At 44.8% G+C, this 18,823-nt stretch overlaps 1 protein-coding gene across 2 annotated transcripts in view; it reads right to left on the bottom strand.

Moving 5' to 3' along the window:
* Positions 1 to 18,823, bottom strand: part of LOC115493495 (potassium voltage-gated channel subfamily KQT member 1-like) — a 315,875-nt gene that overhangs the window by 42,559 nt on the left and 254,493 nt on the right. The gene's annotated exons all lie outside the window — the stretch shown is intronic.

Here is an 18,823-nt window from a genome sequence, read left to right as displayed (position 1 = left end):
CAAACCTGCAAATCTTTTCAAGCCCAAAAGCCAGGGTCATTTGCCTTTATACAGGAGGGGCGACCCCATGTCACTGGAGCAGCTTCCATTCCCAGAGCTGAAGAAGATGGGCTCCCCCTCTGTTTCATATCTGCACAGATGGAGAGGGCACAGTGTTCCTAGTTTGTATAATAATGGCTTATTTGCACAGTAATCTCAGCTGCAGAAAGGAAATGTCTTCTTTGGCCCAAGTTGTGATTTGTTAAAAATCTGGCAGATCCCCATGCTGGAGGTGGCTGCTTTTCAGTGGTGGGAAAAATGATTTTCATATTGTTTTGGCATGGTTCTTGTAAACTGATCTTCTGTTACACTTCTCTTTGAGATCCATGGGTGCTTTTGCCTTCTCTAGGCCCGTGGTGCAGGACCATCAGTTTGCAAAACTGACTGAGAGGAATGCTATAATGAGTTTGTTTCTCAGTTTCATTTTGTCCTTCTGTTTAATTTCTCTTGAGATAATCAGAGTTGACTTTTGCATGCCACACTTGAATCTTTTTCAAAACTGTCTGCCCTCAACAGGATACAACTCACCTGTACAGTTATGTCAGTGAAGTGTGTTTTTGACATGTGCAGATGCAAATGACTGTTTTATGACTATTGTCTTGTGTAAATGACAATAATTTTGTCTGCTAATGAGGTGTGCCACTGGGTGCCATTTAAAATCAGATCCTTTCCAAGGGTGAGGTGAACATTCAGCATGAAGACGTCATGAACCAATGTCAGCAGCTCTTTTTCCCTGCTCCTGCATTTGTGAGCACTTTTTTCTGCTTTCACACTGTGGGCTCACGTAGCTGTGTGGCTCCACAGGAAACGGATAGAGGAAACTGATGCAAGTTAAAGATAGTTCAGAAAACAAAAATGGTTATTATTCAGCAGGATCTATTCCCTGCCCTGCTCCATTGCACAGCCCCATGAGCAGTGCTGCTGGCACAGTGCAGGAGGTGATGCAAGGGTAGAACAAGGTGATCAAGGTTTCACAGAATCCCAGCATGGCTCAGGTTGGAAGGCATCATAGCAGCTCATCTGTTCCCACCTCCCTGCTCCAGCAGGGTCAGAGCACATGGCACAGGACTGTGTCCAGACAGTTCTGAATATCTCCAATGATTGAGACTCTACACCCTCTCTGGACAATCTGTTCATTGCCTGGGTACTGCCCAGGGAAGAAGTTCTTCCTTCAGGTGGAACCTTCTGTACATCAGTTTCTACCCATTCCTCTTTTCCTACTTCTTGGGACCTCTAAAAACAACCTGGTCCATCCTCTGACCCCTCCTTGCAGATACTGACAGGCATTGATAAGACTGAAGCAGACGCAGCCTGGGTTCCTTCTCAGATATTCCCATGATTTATTTCTGCTGATCTGTTTGCACAGACTTTTCCAAGGAAACAGTTTTCCAATCTCACCTTCAATGACTTAACAGAGCATCAGAAGCAAGCATAGACTCACCTGGACATGCCTGAGGCTGCAGCTCAGGCAGTCCTCAGGGTGATGCCCTGTTCTGAGCCCTCCACATAGCCTGGGAGAGCAAGGGCAAACAAAGAGCAGCCTGTTTCCTGTGGTTGTTGCTTGTACAGCTTAAACCATCAGTGCCATTAAGGACAGGCTGTAGTGGTGACACACAGGAACTTCCCAGTTGGTGTCGGTGTGTGAGATCTGCTGTGAAACCTTATAAGATCTGATGGGAAAACCATTTAGTTCAATTCACATTTTGCACTGCATCTTGTCCCTCTTCTTATGCAATTCCAGGGAGCAACTGAATTTTTTTTCTTGTATAAAAAACCCTCAAAAAAATCAACCCAAACCCAAAAAAACAAAACCCAAAGGAAATTAAACCACAAACAACTATATTAAAAAAACAAAAAGGTCTGGCCACTGCCCAAGAAAACAAGGAAATTTAAAGATAAAGCAAAGTGTCCTTATTTCACCCTGTTGTGCCTAAGGATGGCTGGATTTTCCAAAGAAGGCAAGACACAGCTTGTCCCGCTCTGCCAGGGAGTGGCCAGCAAAGGCCAGGCCCTCCCAGCAGATGGGCTGGACTTATCTCCACTCCCTAATGGGAAAGTCATGCAGCAACGTTGGAACCCAGACCCAGATGTTGGAATGTAAAAGACCTCTCAGCCATGTGTGTGGCTGGGCTGGATCAGGACTAAATGAGCCTGGACTCTCTGATGGACATGGAAAAGAGGCAGACTCAAATGGGATGAATGTCTCTCAAGCCCACTGATGGGGGTGATGTTTTGAAGGAGCAAATGGGCTCTTTTAAAATTTTATTCTTTTGTGATACTAGTTTTACTATCACAGGCCTCCAGAAAAGCTAACTTTTATCATTTCTATTCGTAAATCATCATCAGTTTTTGGCGCTTAACACGGCTCTGGTGAATGTCTGTGCTTTCTTTTATGATGAAATTAAAAGGAACTGGCCTGGAATGGGAAGATGTTCTAGACCTCTGGGAAACAATATACCAACCTCCACCCATGACATGTGCATTCCTGTGAATGCTTCTTGCAGGTGCATGTCCTGGGACAGGGTAAAATGCACACATCTGATTTTGATGTTCACTTTGCTTGCTGAAAGCCCATTAAACAAATGAGCTGCATACTTTTTTTCTGTTATTCTCTCACTCTCGTGTTGAGACTCTACTAAGACCTCTGTGCTTGGACCCATCAATATTTTAAGCCGTGATCTGAAAGATCAGCACAAAGACAGCCTGTTCAAACCTCCTGTGTCTTAAAGACAGAAATAGTTTCCAAGTGGTTGGAACATTGTACCAACTTTTATTTTTGATAATGCCCTTTTCTAATCCAGGAATCAGAGGTGGATCCAGGTCTTAGAGCTGACTTCATTTATAAGCAAATTGTCTAGAGATAATGGGTTGCAAAAGCTGTTCTCTCCTTGCAGCTCCATTGGCAGAATCAGCTGCTCTGAAATCCAAGCTATTTGGCAGTTTGCAGGGGCACCGGGGACCTAGAAGCCATCTCTGAACAAGTACTCATTGCTCTGAAAAAACAAGCTCCCCCCAAGGTGGCCAGCAAAGAACTTCTGGGGAACCTCAACTCCCCAGAAGGCTGAGAACATGGGGAGCTGACAGCCCTAATTTCAGAGCTGCTGATTATTCTGGGGTCTGGCTTTCTTTTTTTGACACATATAATTTCAAAAGGTCTCAGTTTCAACTCAACATGAATGATTAAATTTGTGGAAGGTTGAAAAAACTTGGCAGGATGGAAAAGCTCTTTCTCGCCCATCTAAAGTCTTCTGCTTTCTCCTGGATGAGAGTAGGAGTTTTCAAGCTTATCTAAATTTTCCTAGTGGAAGTGAAGACTCCTGCCCAGTGAAGTAGTGAGAATAGCTTGCTTCTCTCACTTTCCTTTTGTTGAGCCTTCAGAAGTAGCACAGAGACCTCCCTGAGCTGTTCAGTGAGAGGGGCAAATGCTGATCTCCAGCATGGGCACTCCTATGTCCAATTCCTCCAGAGGCACTCCTTTACTCTACCCATTGAAATGTCTCTATGGCCAGTTATTTAAAACTGCCCCTTTTTTTATTCTAGCCCTGGGGAATCAATGCATCTGACAGGAGACTGTAGCACAATTTCAGAGCCATTGTGTTAGATACTGATGACCAGACTCTGAACAGTTCTTACCAGCTGCTAAATAGGAGCACCTTTCCTAGTGATTCCTAATTCACTGAAGGAATGTAGTGCTGCCTAAGCCTTTTGGCATCTGGGCCCTTGTTATTTTTCAGTAGTTGGGTTGCAATGCAGGAAGCCATTGGAGAATTAGTTTGAACTGGACACACTCACAGATAACACTGCTAAAAACGGCTTCCTCTTCAAAAGGCTTGTGTCTGCAGTGCCTGTTTGCTTGACAGTTTGCAGTATGGACTTTCTCCAAGGAAGCCTCCTTCCAAGCCTGTGGAAGCTGGCATGGAGTCCCTGCTGTGGGTGACTTAGTGCACAGTTCTGCGCTCCCAAACATCAGCTCCTTGCCTGCCAGCAGCATCCCAACTGCATTTCCCAATGAGAGAAGGACTAACAGGGCGGGCATCTGTCTCACTCTGACATTCATCAGCAGCCTGAGAGGCACAGCTCCAGTGTGTGAATGCTCTGCTTGGAGCCGGGGCTGCAGCTCGCCTCCCCTGTGGCTCTGACTCACGGCCCTACCCCTGCACTGGGGTGGTGGCTGTGGGCTCGATAGGATTAGGCAGCACAGGTGGCACCACCTGCTGCAGAGCTGTCCTGCCCCAGCTCATCCCCAGGGACTCCCAGACGGTCAGAGCCAGCTCAGTTGCTGAAGGGAAAGTGGCCAAGGGGACAATGGGCTCCTTGTAGCTGTTCAGCAGCATCCCTGCCTTTGCCACTGGCTGGCATTTGTCACAGCTCACTGGGCTGGGTGCAAGTGGGGCAAGCAGTTTTGGCTGAGCCCCTCAGGAGAGGTGTCAGGAAGAGTCAAAGGTTTGTGTTGATCTCTAACACGGAGTGTGGCTTTCTCTTTTCCATGAGATCCATGGTAATGTGAACTACTGCAGGCTCTGTCACAGCCACTGCAGGTCAGAGGTTTACAGCTGCTGCTCTCCTTTATTTCTGTGCTTTCCTTGCCGTGCTTTCCACTCATTTGGATTAAGTACCCAACTAGGCATGTTTCCTGGGGGAGAGCCCAAAACCTCCCTAGAGCCAAGGTTCTGCACCCTGACAGTGCTGCTACCTTTGCCTGCAGCCTAAGGATTTAAGCCAGTGGAGTCACCTATTGATAAAGCCACCACTGAGTGGCCCTGCAACTGTCATTGCTGACCACAAGACCCATTTGAAGCAAGGGAGCTGACAGTGGAGTTCAGGACTGCCAGGTGACACCCAGAACCTGTAACCCTGCTGTCCTTAGGATCTTCTGTGCTGGTAGAAGGGAATTGCATGTGGCATTTTTAAACAAAGCCCATGTATGAGTCTCACTACAAACCTCACCTCTGGGCACCATCTCCCCTGTATCCCTCAAGCATACAAGAGGTGGGAGCCCCCAACCCAGACCCCCTGAACTTCATCCTTTAGCTGGCTGGCTGCACTGCAGAAGAATCTTGGTGTTCAGAGGATTGCTAGGGAAGCCTTTTGTTTTTGTCCTGATGCAGCTTCTTTGTATTTTTTACCAGGGCCCCTGTATCTCGTGCAGATGAATGCTGTATGCTCCATAAGCATGTGCTGTTTGGCTTGGCTTTAGGAGCCAATAAATTACAGAAATCAAAGTGGGTGTGGCTTCCTCTATCCCGTGCCACAGAGGTCACTACCACAGCCACCTCTCTTCATGAACTTTGCCAAAAAGCCAGGTACCTGCAGACTGACCCTAAAGCAAAGCACAAAATCTGCTTTAGTACATCTGCCCTAATTTCTGGTACTGTGCCATCCCACAGTGCCAAGATTAGACATGGAAAACCAAGACTAAACTCTGCTTCTTGTGGAAGGGCCCTTTGATAATTCCAGGAGGAGGTCTATGTGTGAAGTATGGAATGCAAACACCTGATAGCCCAACCCAACTCCAGGAAACTAAGAAGAAGGACTGATAAATGTACCCATATTCATAGCTTCAAGCTTCCTCTTTAATTAAAAGAAAGTTCAAGAACTTTCACTCTACAGCCCCCAAATGATGAGACTTTCATAGTTTTGTCTTGGCCACACTGTAGATATGGTTTGTATATGTAGTCCAAAGAAAGCAAGAGTTTGAAATGTTTGGAGGGCAATGTATGTTCATTTACAAATTCCAGAGTATCCTTGTGTGATGGGTATTCATAGTAATGCCAAAGTCAGGAGGACCAATTGGCACCATTGGTCAGAGTTCGTCCTTTAGACACCTCACTTGGGATCAATTTGATTTCAGGTAAGCCAGCTGAGAAAATAAGGAACTGTGTTCCCTGCAAGTCCATTTCTAAATACAAGGGCATTCTGATCTGCATATCTGTGTGAATCGGGAGAGAGCTTCATCTTGTGGGGCTTTTGTTCAGTTTTCTAATTTCCCGAGAGCACATCCTGCAACAAATGCTCAAAACCTAAAATCCTGATGACATTAAAGTGCCTAGATTCATTTACTTCCCTGCATATCATGTGGTGGGAAGATGAGAGATTTTCTTGCCTCTGGCCTAGTCCTCCCTTTCTGATCTGGAGATATTGGCATCTCTAAAGCATCTTGGCTTGGCATTTGCTTTATCTGTTGTTTGCACAGACACTGCTTTGAATAGTACTTTATTTTTTGTGGTACCAGATGGCTGGATATTAAAGGAGGAAAACACTGGTGGAGGAGACATTTGTCTTTTCTGAAGAACAACAAACAGAGCTCAATGTTGACCTACAGCCTCCAGCTGTCTGGTGGACTGGCTGCCCCAAGCTGCAGAATATCCATCCTTGCTGCAGCCAACATCCCAGCATTCCCATGCATTCACATGCTGCCTTTCACACTCCACAGCTTGGGTCACTTCAGGGCTGATACCTTGAAAAGTACCCAATGCAAAGTAATGAAAAGCATAACAATTTTTTTCAGCCTTTGATTGAGCTACTCAATTTCTACAGCTGGTGTGTACAAGTTCTTGTACTTCTGTGTGCTGTAGGGTTTTTAAGAGCGTCACTAAATTGACAACAAGTGTCAATTAGGGAGGCAAGAGGAGGAAGAAAAGGCTTCTGCTCTCACACAACAGGTTTAATTGAGCAGGAACAAGGCATGACTTTTAAATACTCATATCCTTAATGCTGCATGAACATATTAATGTATCTTCAATAAATTAAAGTTAAAAAAGACATAATCCTTACAACTCCAGCCATACCTTGCTGTCTTAAAACCACAAGAAGTCTGGAAATGGAAACTTTAAGTTATGCATCTTATTATGGCTTACGTTGCATACCTGATAGTGATCAATTAAAAAATGTTAAGCATTAGTACTTTTAAACTGTCTTGTATTATTCAATTGATTTGTCATTGGTCATTGTTATTAATTATTATACTTTTAAATTATTATCTCTTTTTATTATTTACTTCAGTAGAGCCCGGGAGTCTCCTAAAATCAGCTGCCAATCCTTTCACGTCTGAAGGACCTCACTAGGACCACGTCTTTCATTAGAAGTGGCTACCCAGGAGTGCAGCAACAAGCTGGTTGTGCAAACCCCAGTGGCTGAGGAAAGGTCAGTTTTCTCCTTTATCCAAGGGATGCCGACTCACATCTGTAGTGGTGACTGCTCTCACAGCTTCTGGAAAGAAACTGTGCCCCCACTGACTCCAGATAAATGCATCTTTCATTGTTGGCAGTCATGTGCAGTGGGCTGAGTAGGAAGGCCAGGCTTGACCTTCCTCTCTGAGTTCAGCTTAAGGAGTTTGACACTCAGAGGGGAGAAATCTGTGTCTGGCCTCCAGCCCCAGAAGCTGGAGTAACACCCCCTGTATCCCCAGAGGAATGCAGGCCTTGTTGGAACAGGAGTCACACCACCCTGTCACCCCCTGGGCTGGGCAGGAAAGCCACCCTGACCACAGTGATCGCACAGAGCATCATTCAAGGGCCTGCTCAGACACTGATGAATGAATCGAGCCATTTGTGTGAAATAAGAAGAAAAATGCCACATCTCTGGTCATGATAGGGCCTAGGATTGAGGCAGCATTGTGCAGCACAGTCCAGGGGCACTGCTGGTCACACCCTGAAGCATAGACAAGCACATTTGTACACTTCTGTGCACAGAGCTGTGGGTGCTGGGGATGAGCATTGAGTGCCAGGTGCTAAGGACTTCTTCTTTTGCCTAAAGACTCATATAGCTCCAGATATGCCTACAAAAAGCGCATTTGCATCCACAGAAATGCCTTTGTAATGACAAGGACAGGCTGCCAGTGCTACACTAAGCAGGCCTGGGGCCAGAGTGCTCTGTGTCAGAGGAGGGAACCAGGGAGAGATAACTGGAATGACACTCCCTCCCTTCCCCAGGACACTCCCAACAGGCAGATAAAACACACAGAATTCTCCAGCCTGTCTCCACCTGGCTGAATACACTTAATGGAGAGGGGACACACACAGCAGACATGTCTCCTTCGTGACTGCCCCACTTAACACGTCCCAAAGCCCAAAGGTAATTGATAATTCAATTCCTATTCAAGTAACAGGATAAAACTGCTTACTTTTTGTGTGTATCTGTTGCATAAGGAAGGCTTGGTTTCATTAATACTTTTCTACTGCTGGTGTATTCACACCTGGGCTGCTTCAAAGTGCTCCTGCCTGCTCCCTTGGATGACAGAGGCAACCCCAAGGTGCCCTTGGACAGCGGATGGCAGTGGAAGTGAGCAGTGACAATGACAGTGGTTCTCTCCTATGGAGGTATCATTCTATGTCCCACCTCAAAACTGCTTCCAGAAAGGAAAAGAGGCTGGTTATTGGTCATGGGAGATTCTCTGTTCTTGAGGGAACAGAAGGGCCCTTATGCAAACTGGACCCACTTGATGGGGATGTTTGCTGTCCCCCTAGCACCCAGGTTAAAGATATGGAGATAATGAAGATAAATCTTCCCAACCACCTTGGTGCAGCCCTCAGATTGCTATTCATTACTGATATTCCAGCTGGACAACAGTGAAGTTCCTACAAAAAGTCTGAGGTCAGTCAAGAGACTTCAGGGCCTTGGGATGACTGGTTAAGGGGAGCATATATAGTGCTCCTCTCTGTCCTGGTGGCAAGGAATGAGAGAAGAAACAGGAAGACCCTGCAGAGCAATACCTTGCTTTGAACCTGGTGTCAGGGGCAGAATTTTGGATTTTTTGATTGCAGAATAATAGAATCATTCAAGTTGGAAAAGACCCCTCAGATCATGGTGGCCATGCCCTGGCTTATCGCTAGCAGGTCTGGTTTTCTCTCTTTCTCCCTTCAAGTCTAGTGCAAAGCTCTTTCCATGAGCCCTGCTAACTCCTGCACAAAAATTCTTTTCCCTCTTTAAGGCAGATGGACCCTGTTTGTCACCAGCAGGGGACATTTCACTCTCTGAACTACCTAAGGAGAGGTGGGGTCAGGCTCTTCTCCCAGGTTACAAGTGACAGGACAAGAGTTAACATGAGAGGAGGTTTAGATTGGATATTGAAAAAGCTGTTCACTGAAAGGGTTGTCAAGCACTGAAAGAGTGGTCAGGCATTGGAATAAGTTGCCCAGAGGGGTGGTGGACTCACAAGAGGTGTCTGGACGTGGCACCTGGGGACATGGTTTCGGGGTGTTTATGGGGGTGCTGGTTAATGGTTGGAATAGGTGATTTTGAAGGTCTCTTCCACACTGATGATCCTGTGGGATAACCCCAGGATCAAACCCTACTTGCTGTCCAAGCACAGGCAGTAAATGCAGAGCACTGTGTTCAACAAAAATTAAGGAGCTCTGTGGACACTCTGATATATCCAGCCACTAGGACGGGATAAATTTGATGTAATGCCTTATAAAAATCTGTTTGTCACTTACAGATATTTGTGCTTGTAGCTGGTCACTGAGCTTGGGGGGCTCAGGTGTAAGTAATTAATGTTCTGGCCCTGTTAACATTCCACTTTCTTCCATTCTGATGAAGTGTGCCATTGTAAAGCAGACAACAATGAAAAGCATGTCCATTTTCAAATTGTTTAAATATATTAACAATACAGGCCAGGGTGGATTTTCATTAATAATTTTTAAAGTTGTGTATGGGGGGAGGGATTAGCTGACAGAACTGTGCAATGTCATTGCCAAAAGCCCTGACTCTTTTAGTAACTGTGTATGAAATTAGAAGGAAAAAAAAAATCTTAAGCTTAGTGACCAGACCAAAATTTTTTACAGCTGCCAAGGTTCTCACTGCAGATATAAACCAGAATCTAAAGGGATCCTGTGTATGTGTGTGCTGCACTATGACATCCTACTTTCAACAGCATTGGCATTAGTTTGGTTGGAGGCTGAGGGTGGAAGGGGAGGGTGAAGGCTTGGCAGCAGTTGCACCCTGGCCAGCACTGGGTTGTACACCCAGACAAAATCATTTAGGGAGACAAGTTTCATGCCATGAATAGCTGTTGAATTTAGAGTGTGTGTAATGGCTGTGCAGGGGCTGGATTTACTCCCATGTCCCTCAGGTGTGGGGTGAGGCTGGGCTGTAAGGAGATGCTGCTCCTGGGAGCAAGTGCAGAATCAGAATCACAGAATAACAGAATTAACTGGGCTGGAAAAGACCTTTGAGATCGTCGAGTCCAACGTATGACCCGACCCCACCTTGTCACCCACTGATACCACTGAGTGCTACATCCCATCTTTTCTGCAACACCTCCAGGCATGATGACTCCACTGTCTCCCCAGGTAGCTCATTCCAATGCCCAATCACCTTCCCTGTGAAGGAATTCCTCCTGATGTCCAGCCTAAACCTCCCCAGGTGCAGCTTAAGGCTGTGTCCTCTTGTCCTGTTGCTTGGGAGTCGTTGTGGTCTCTAAGCATCTCCCTGTTCCTTCCCACCTCAGCCCAAGCAGTGCAGGGCCAGGTGAGCTCTGCTGCAGTAATCACCCCTCTAGGCTGTGGCATCTTTTAAGGAGTCTCTTCCATCCCCCACAGTGCCCCAAGGATGGCCTTTTGCTTGATCAGAAAATGCACAGAAAATTCTATTGCCTGAGCGCTGAAGGTCTAATTTCATAATCCATAAGTACTGTTATGGTGTTTCCACTTAGAGGCTTTCAGCAAATTTTGCAAATAAACAAATGGCTTCATTACATATGAACAAGATGAAGACACCTGAGAAAAACAAAGTACAAGATAAAGGAATAGTCAAATTACAGTAAATAAATTGTAAATCACAGTTCCTAAACTGCAGAGAATAAATCACAATTTATAAATCACATATTATAAATCTCAATTGCCCTTCAAAATGTCCCACCCAGACTTTTGAATTTCTTTTCTGATGCTGAAGGGCTAATCTATGTCCAAGTTATCACTTGGCACTTGCAATAAATTCTCAGGATGAATGGAAAAAAATAGAAATTTGTTTGTTCTATTAATTATGTTAGAAAATGCTGTGCAACATTTGAAACGTACCCTCTCAGCTGAATGGAAATCAGATGCAGCCCTGTTTTCTTACAGTCAGTTTCTCCCACTTTTAACAAAAAAATGCAAAGAAACATGAAATGGATCTGCAAGGACAACCAGTTTTATAACATTTTCCTGGAGAATGGAATAATTCCAATTTTTTTCCCCTTCAGACTAAATCTGAAGCACATTTGAAAAATGAGCAGGAATCATATTTCTGAAATCTTCAAGGGACATTAAACCTAACAGGCTAAATGTCTGCCTCAGAGATGCTCTGGAGGATGCACATTGGCTAAATGATGTCCAGCCTTTGAAAACCTGGATATGCGCCAGCTTGGGGCTTGGAGAAAAAGGGCTTAATGAGCCTCCAGGATCTGCATCTATTGTGCAGCAGAACATCTCGGGCTGGGCGAAAGATGGATGTAATTTGTGGGGATCTAAACCGAAGGCAGCAGCTCCTGCCTTTATTTGCACTGCTTCAAAGACTTCCTGTGAAGTCTGGGAGATCAAGGAGAAGGGAAAGATCAAGGAGAAGGGAATGAACTGTCTCAGCCTGACCTGCTCTTTGGCCAGGCTGTCTGAGGAGGTGGCGTGGGGGAGCTTTTGAACCATTCTGCTCCCCAACCCAGCGGCTTTGGGCTCAGGAGAGGCTGGGATTGCCTCCTCCTCTGTCCACATCATCACCTGTGCTATCACATGGACCTGAGGGTTTGGGTGGCCATGTGCTGCTGCTGCTGGGAAGTTCCATTCCTTCCCTCCTACACACTGAAAAGGGAAATGTACTTGAAGGTGTTTTTCTTTTTTTACCCCCTTGGCTGAAAGAGAATGCCCAGCCTCTGAAAGGAAACATAGGGCAGGGTGCAGGAGTAAAAAATAATTTAGATGGACTCAGTTTAGGTCAAATTTCTGGAAACCCACAGCTCTATCAATTTTCAAAGTGTGAATCAGCAAAAAAATTGTTGTTTGTAGTCTGTGCTGCTCTTGACTCTCTGCAGTCTGTAAAGGGTGTTTTTAATCCCAAAAAGGCTCACTACTGCTGGCAGCCTTCACTACTGCTGGCACTACTGCTGCCAGGAGAAAAACGGGGGAGAAGATGTAAAGTGATTGAATGGCATAGGAAATTTTAGTGATATATTCTAAAACATTATTAGCTAGAACACACGGCACAGTGTTGGGAATAGTGAATTGTTCCTGGCTAGCTTAAATATTTGTGGACTGTGCTGTTCCTTGTTTATATTTTGCTTCACAATTGCTCCCAAAGTGAAAAGGACTTCAGATAAAACAGAAAAAACTGATTAGCAAGTTCTACCAAGTGTGCAAGATCTAGTCTCCTGAAGCGAGACCAAGCCAAGAAATGTAATGGAAATTTTGACTGCGTTTGAAAACAGTTATTGTCACAACTTCAAAGCTACTCAACCAATTTTCTGCATACTTAATCTGCTTTTAGCATTTCACCAGTATACTCAAAATCTATTGCCAGTATGTCCAACCATCACAAGAAATACGCAGTGCTGTTGTTGGAATCTAGAGCCCAGTTATGCATTTGCTTGTTTGCTTTTTGAAGCACAAGTAAGCCATGCCAGTTTTCTGGTGCTCAAAAATAAACAGAAGGGACAATTTTGATCCAGTAAAATTTGGTCATGAAGGTCATGAACCACTAAAAAGCTGTGTTCATGGGAGATAGGATGTAAATTATATTAATGATTTGCTGGTGTACAACCACAATGAAACATCATTAATCAACCTTGATGGAAGATGCATGTCTGTTACTCCAGTGGATTCTGTGGGAATAACAAAAAGGCTTTTTCTCACATGGGGAGGGATCACCAGCATCCTTTCTGAACAACACTGGCCCTCTAAACTAAACACACCTCTAGTCTAAAATTTTTTATGCAGCCATGGAAAATAATGGCAATGAAGGTACATGAAGGGCCAAATGAAGGGCCAAAATCCCTATCCTACCCTGGGAAAGCATTTTAAGAAAGCATTTTCACTATCCATGGGCAAGGCTTACTGGTCTCCTGCCATAAAACAGATTAAGTCTGAGCTGATGATAGTCCCAGATATGCCAGGCCTCCTGAAGAGAAAATGCGGGAGAAGGCATGTTCTGTTTCCATTAGGCTGGCAAGGACAAGAGTGAATAATCCTGTACAGGGCTGTGCTGCTTCTGGTACCCAAACCAGTTCACTTCCAGCCAGTGTGGCTCTCTCTGCCTTCTTCTGCCACTGATTGTCCTTTTGGGTCCTCCTTAAATGAACAAGGAAATCAGTCTCGAGGTTCTCAATCCAGATTTTCTTTCCACAAGGTGAAAAGATAGAGCTGTTGAGGTCAGGTAGGCTGCATTTATTTTTCTATTTTCTATTTTATGTTACTGAAAAAGGGCTAGCACAGGGTGGGGGCTATTCTACAAGCAGAGGATGGAGGCAATGGGTGCCTGTCACAGGGCAGCACCAGCCCTGCAGCCCTGGTGGGGTTTTGTGCCATCAGAGGGAAGCCTAAAGGTGAATGGGGGTCTTGTTCCCATTCACCTTTAGGAAAAAAGGTTTAATCACCCCCATTTTTTTTTGCCAGCTGAGCCAACAGAAAATTGGGAAGGGAAACAGGAGACAACCAGCTTTTGGGAGTGGGAGGGCAGAGGGGCTGCCAGGCCTTGCTCTTTGTTTCTATTTCTGTTTTAAGTTCTGTTTTGAAATAAAACACATTATTACACTTCTGCAAACTGTGCATTTTTCTAAGCTGGCCCAGAAACACAGCCTGTGATCTCATGGCAGCAAAGTCTGGGGGCACAAGTAACTATACAAAGGCAAAAGAAGATAGGATGTGGTCTCAGCAGCTCCTTGTGCTGGCAGGAATAAATCTCTGCATAAAAGCAAAGCTAGGCAAACATCCATCTGATAGCCTTTCCAAACAGCAGCTTGACTCAGTCACAGATCTCTTTTTCAAGCTAAGCTCCTTTGTTTCAGCCCTACTACTGGTTGTTTTTCAGATCGACTATTTGCTGCAGGAATTTTGCTTTTAATTTCCCAGGCAGCTGGAGCTTATTAAATATCCTTTTCCAGGGCAGTATTTTATATCAGTACCCGATAATGGCTCACCTGTAAACACCCTCTCTAACGAGCACCTTTGGGCGCCCCGGCTGTGCTTGGCATGGGGGGGATCCGGGTAACAAGTTTAAACTCCAGCTTTCTTCAGTGTGTTTTTCCCACCTTCCTAATCTCTCCTGACATAATGTTGAAAGTTATTACTTAGCTGCATAAAGAAAACCATCTGTCAATTATTCACCTGCTTACATGTGGGACCAGGTACCCAGAAGCTGTTAGTGCAAGGCAAGGCAACTGCTGCCCAGCTTGTGAGAAAGGAAAAGTCCACTTTTAGTCCTCTCATTCATCTGCGTAAGGTTAGTCAGTAAAACAATCTGTTCTCCCTCAGAGAACAGCTGAGACTCCTCCAAATACTAATTTTGACATCCGAGTCACAGCTGAGGAGCCTTTCAACTTCTTTTGAGAGCATTTGGAAGATGAGAGTTTTAGCAGCTATAAATAAGTTTTTAAGTGCACAACTTGCTGAAGGAGATGTATGGAGGTTGTTTTTGCTCATCTGTAAAGTGGATCCTCATGTTGTGCAGTAAAAATGCAACACCCAAGCTCCAGACAGCACCCAGAGTGCTCTTGTCAGAAATGACAAAATTTACTGCTTCTCCATTTTCCCTGTCATGGAAACTGGACTTTTCAGAAGCACTTGGTGTCTGCTGGAGCCTGGTCCTGTTGTCACTACCAGTTTAACAACAATTTCAGCTGAGCTAGCCTCTGAATAGAGGGCTTTGGCTATGTGTGCCTGGACTAAAATGCCCTTTTTTTTTGCCTTACATCCTGCAAATAACAGGAAATTGTAGCAAAGGTTTTGTGAGACTGCTTGAAAAGACCATCTGGGAAAAAAGTCACTCTTGAAGAGACTCATGACCTGTAGGCAGACTTTTGCTAATGTTACTCCACAGTAGATATTTTCTGCTGTGGTTGGCAGAATCATTTGAGGTCTATGAATTTTCTTATTGGCCTCTCTGGAGCTTAAAAGGAGAAAAACGGGACTTCTTGTTTTGGCCTTGTGTGCTTGAATTTGCTGTGGCATAGTCTTCAGTGGACACTCCCCTCCTGGGTCCCTAGACTTAGGAAAATCCTGAAAGTCAGCATTTAAGAGTATCTTTGCTTAAAATTGAAAGATATCTTTTGGTAAACAAAGGTTTTGCCATTTAAAATTGGGCTCGTGTTGTTAGTGTTTTTACTGTTCTTAAAATCTCTTTTTCTTCTGGTGATCTCCAAGGAGAGGCTGGGAGTTCTGAAACAGAGTTGTCTAGATGGGTCTTCACTGACATCCTGAATCCAAAGTGGGTAAAGCTGGTTGAGTTGGTGGGGGTGCCTCAGCCGATATCTACTGAAATTAAAAAAAAAACCTAATTGCCAAGGAATTTATGCTGTGTACTAGCAGCAATATTGCCAGACCTGGGGAAGGTTAAAATACTTGCTAATAGGTAATACCAGGCATATGTTACTCACTGCCCTGTAGAAGGACTGAAAGTTTCAGGAAGATGTTTGTCCTCCAAGTCTCCGAACTGGATGGAATAATAGAAGAGTTTCCTTAAATTGTGCACTCAAAAATCATAGCAGTTATAACTTGAACTCCCAGAATAACATGCTAAAGATTTTGTAGAAGATAAACTTGGATTACATTTGCTGTAAATAGCCAGCGTTCATGGAGCAGTGTATCAGCTACTGGAATAACTGTGCCTTAGCTTTGCAGATGATCTGCCATTTGTGGGTGCTCCATCTTTTCAAGAATAAAACGTAGAGGAAAACAAAGCACACTCAGTGTTGGTTACAGTGAGATCAGTCAGGCCAGTTATGAGTATTTCCAGAAATCCCAGGCAATGGATGCTAAACTGCATGTTGTGCTGGCTGGACAGGAAAAATGTGGAATCTATAGAAGCCAGAAGCAAAATGGCCAGATTAAGGCAGCATTATCAGCAGCTGTTTTTTGGTCTTAAATAGAAAGTGCTTTTTAAGGAGGTCTGTTGGGAATATTCCCACAACTAAGTGAGCCCACAGCAGCATGCTGCTGATGACTAAGTAAATGGAGATGGAGCAGAGTTGAATGGTTCCCAAAGGAGTTACCATATTTCTTTCCAGGATTTCTTGGACAGGAGGATATGTCTGAGCTGTTTGTGATGCCTTCATAATAAGTATGGTCCTTGTGAGACCTGGTGTGGACACGCTGCTCCAGCGTTTTGGCGTGTGCAGTATGTCCAAGGCACTATAGGAGCACCTCGGGCTGTCCCTGCACCCAGCCCACAGGGCCAGCCCTGGCACCTGGTCAGCCCTGCTGTGAAAAGCAGCATGGGGCTGGCTCTGTTTGGGACAGCTCTTGTCCTCCCAGACAATGCACGGGTATGGAAACACTTCTGTGTTGGGAGGTGCAAAAACATGAATGGGAAGAGATCTGGGCCTGTGTTTTATGTTAAAAGCAGGATCCCTAGGCACAGGCTGTAGAGCTGAGCTTGGATGCCTTTTGCTACTTTACAGGGGGCCTGTCTGAGATGTGCACAGGGGGATGTCCCAGGGAGTAGTACAAAATCTCCAGATTTCCCAAGACAGAGATGGAAAACTGGAAAAATTCACATAAAGGGTATTTCAGGATTTGTGTCTTCCTCTTAGCAACGTTTGGACAATTTTGCCAGCATCCAGTGTTTCTGTTGCATACAAGATGCTCACAGTCATTGTAGCTGTGAAGAAATCACTGCTTTGTTAAAACTTCAGCATAAACTCAATTTACAGCTCACAGTCCAAGGATGCTCAGACCTAGCCATAGATGATAGTGTGTTCTAGATCTTCCTCTCTTTAGTTCTTTAAGCCACCTCTTCTATTCAGGACATGCTTTTTCTAAACACATTTCCTTGATAGTTTACAGTTTCTCTTTCAGAATACTTTGCTTTTACCTGCAGTAGGAGAAGTCTGACAGCACAGAGGACAACTGTCAGGGGAACACATGCTGCAGATGCCATTAGAGGCAAGTCAGCCCTTTCAAAGACATTTTAAAAATATCATCTCCACAGCCGGTGTGGCCATTTGTTAAAGACAAATGGCATTTGGGGAGCCTGGAAACCAGGATCAGCCGTTAGGTGGATCTGAAATATGTGTCATCTGTTTAGTGTTGTATCCCCTTATGCGCTGCCTTTTCTCAGAAGGCCGGTCCTGGCGAGGCTGGGGAGATCAGAGGGAAACAGGAGACCCATCTGCAACCTGGTGGTGAGCCAGTCACCAACAGATGAGCTCTGCTGAGGGTGAGAGCCACGGGCTGAGTGCGTCTGTGGCAGTGACAGCACCAGTGCCACAGCCATGGCAAGGACCAGCTGATGTGACCTCTGGGGAGGGCACCTTCATACAGGCAGAAAAAGAAGGGTGGGATTGTTGGGTGAGTCACTCTGGAGTACTTGGCATGGGTATGAAATCAGTAGGCTCAGCTTGGCCCTGTGGTTTCCTTTCTTTCTGGGCAGGGATCTGCACAAGCCAGAGGAGCTGCTGGGTGGATGGTATTTGCAACCGCTTTATTTTCCCTGGGCTAAAAATACTCTGCAAACTTGGGTTTTATTTTCATTCCCAACAGCTGAGCCCCGGTCTGGAGGGAATGAATGTGTTATCCCACTGTGAAAACATCTAAACAGGTGGAAAGGACAAGGGAGCGTAGAAAGAGAGGGTGGAGAGTCTGGTTTTAGACAGAAATACTGTTTCCTTTCTAAAAACAGACTGAAAGTCCTGTAGGTAAATTTAAAACTAAAACTTCTATTCACCTTGTAATCTATTTTCTTGTGTGAAAGAGCCTTGTGTTGGAAAACACCAAGAGGAAAACGGTGATGGTGACCCTGTCAGAGGAAAGAGAAAACTGTGGGCACTGTGCTGCTCTTTCAGTCAGACTCAAACATTCTGCCAATAAACCTCATTTTTCACCTGTACATTCTGTTATGCCAGCTGGACTCTCCCATTCAGCTTTACCAAAAAGCTTTATTTTATCTTCTGAGAAAGCTCTTTATGAAAACTATCCTAGCTCAGAGACAGCCCTGCTGAGGCATCCCACTGCTGCCTGGTGGTGCTGTTTCTGTAGCCACCCCTGTCCCTCAGCACAGAAAAGGCTATCAAACAGGTTGAATTGTGCTAAATGTTACATTTCCCATTTTTTTCAGGATGGAAATATTTTCCACTAAGAAGTGTGATCCTGCCTGGTAAGACTCCCTTCATCCAAATCCTTTCTGGATTGAAAGTAAGTCTGCAAAGGCAAGGGCTAATGCACTAATCCATTCTGGTACTGTATGTCTTTATAGGAGCTTTTTAGAAGAGAAAAACAAGAATAAGAGTCCAGAGACTTGTGCTGTACAGAATGTAATCAATAAAGTTATTCAAAGTTTTACACAAAAGCACTCACATGGGTCATTAGGGCAGAAACTTTAATCCACTGAGGTTTAGAAATGAGGAATTTCTTAAGTAGCACCTGAGATTATTTTTTTCTTCCACAAGTCTTTATGGCTTTGTGGATTGTAAATCCTGTGAAAACACATTTTTTTTTTTCCCCAAATAAATATTGTGGAGGAAAAATAAAAAGAGGAAGGATTGTGGGACATGATGCTCTTGTGGTAACTTCTGCCACTGTTATAATTTGTGTGACCTCTTTGGTCCAAAGCAGAGGGAAGTCTGGGAGGTGGCCTAGTCTGTGGGAACTATGGGATAAAAGAATAA

The sequence above is a fragment of the Taeniopygia guttata genome, chromosome 1A (genome assembly GCF_048771995.1).
Source record: "Taeniopygia guttata chromosome 1A, bTaeGut7.mat, whole genome shotgun sequence".
Lineage (NCBI taxonomy): Eukaryota > Metazoa > Chordata > Aves > Passeriformes > Estrildidae > Taeniopygia > Taeniopygia guttata.
Note: the sequence above shows the minus strand (reverse complement) of the source record. Positions and strands in the feature narration are given on the sequence as shown.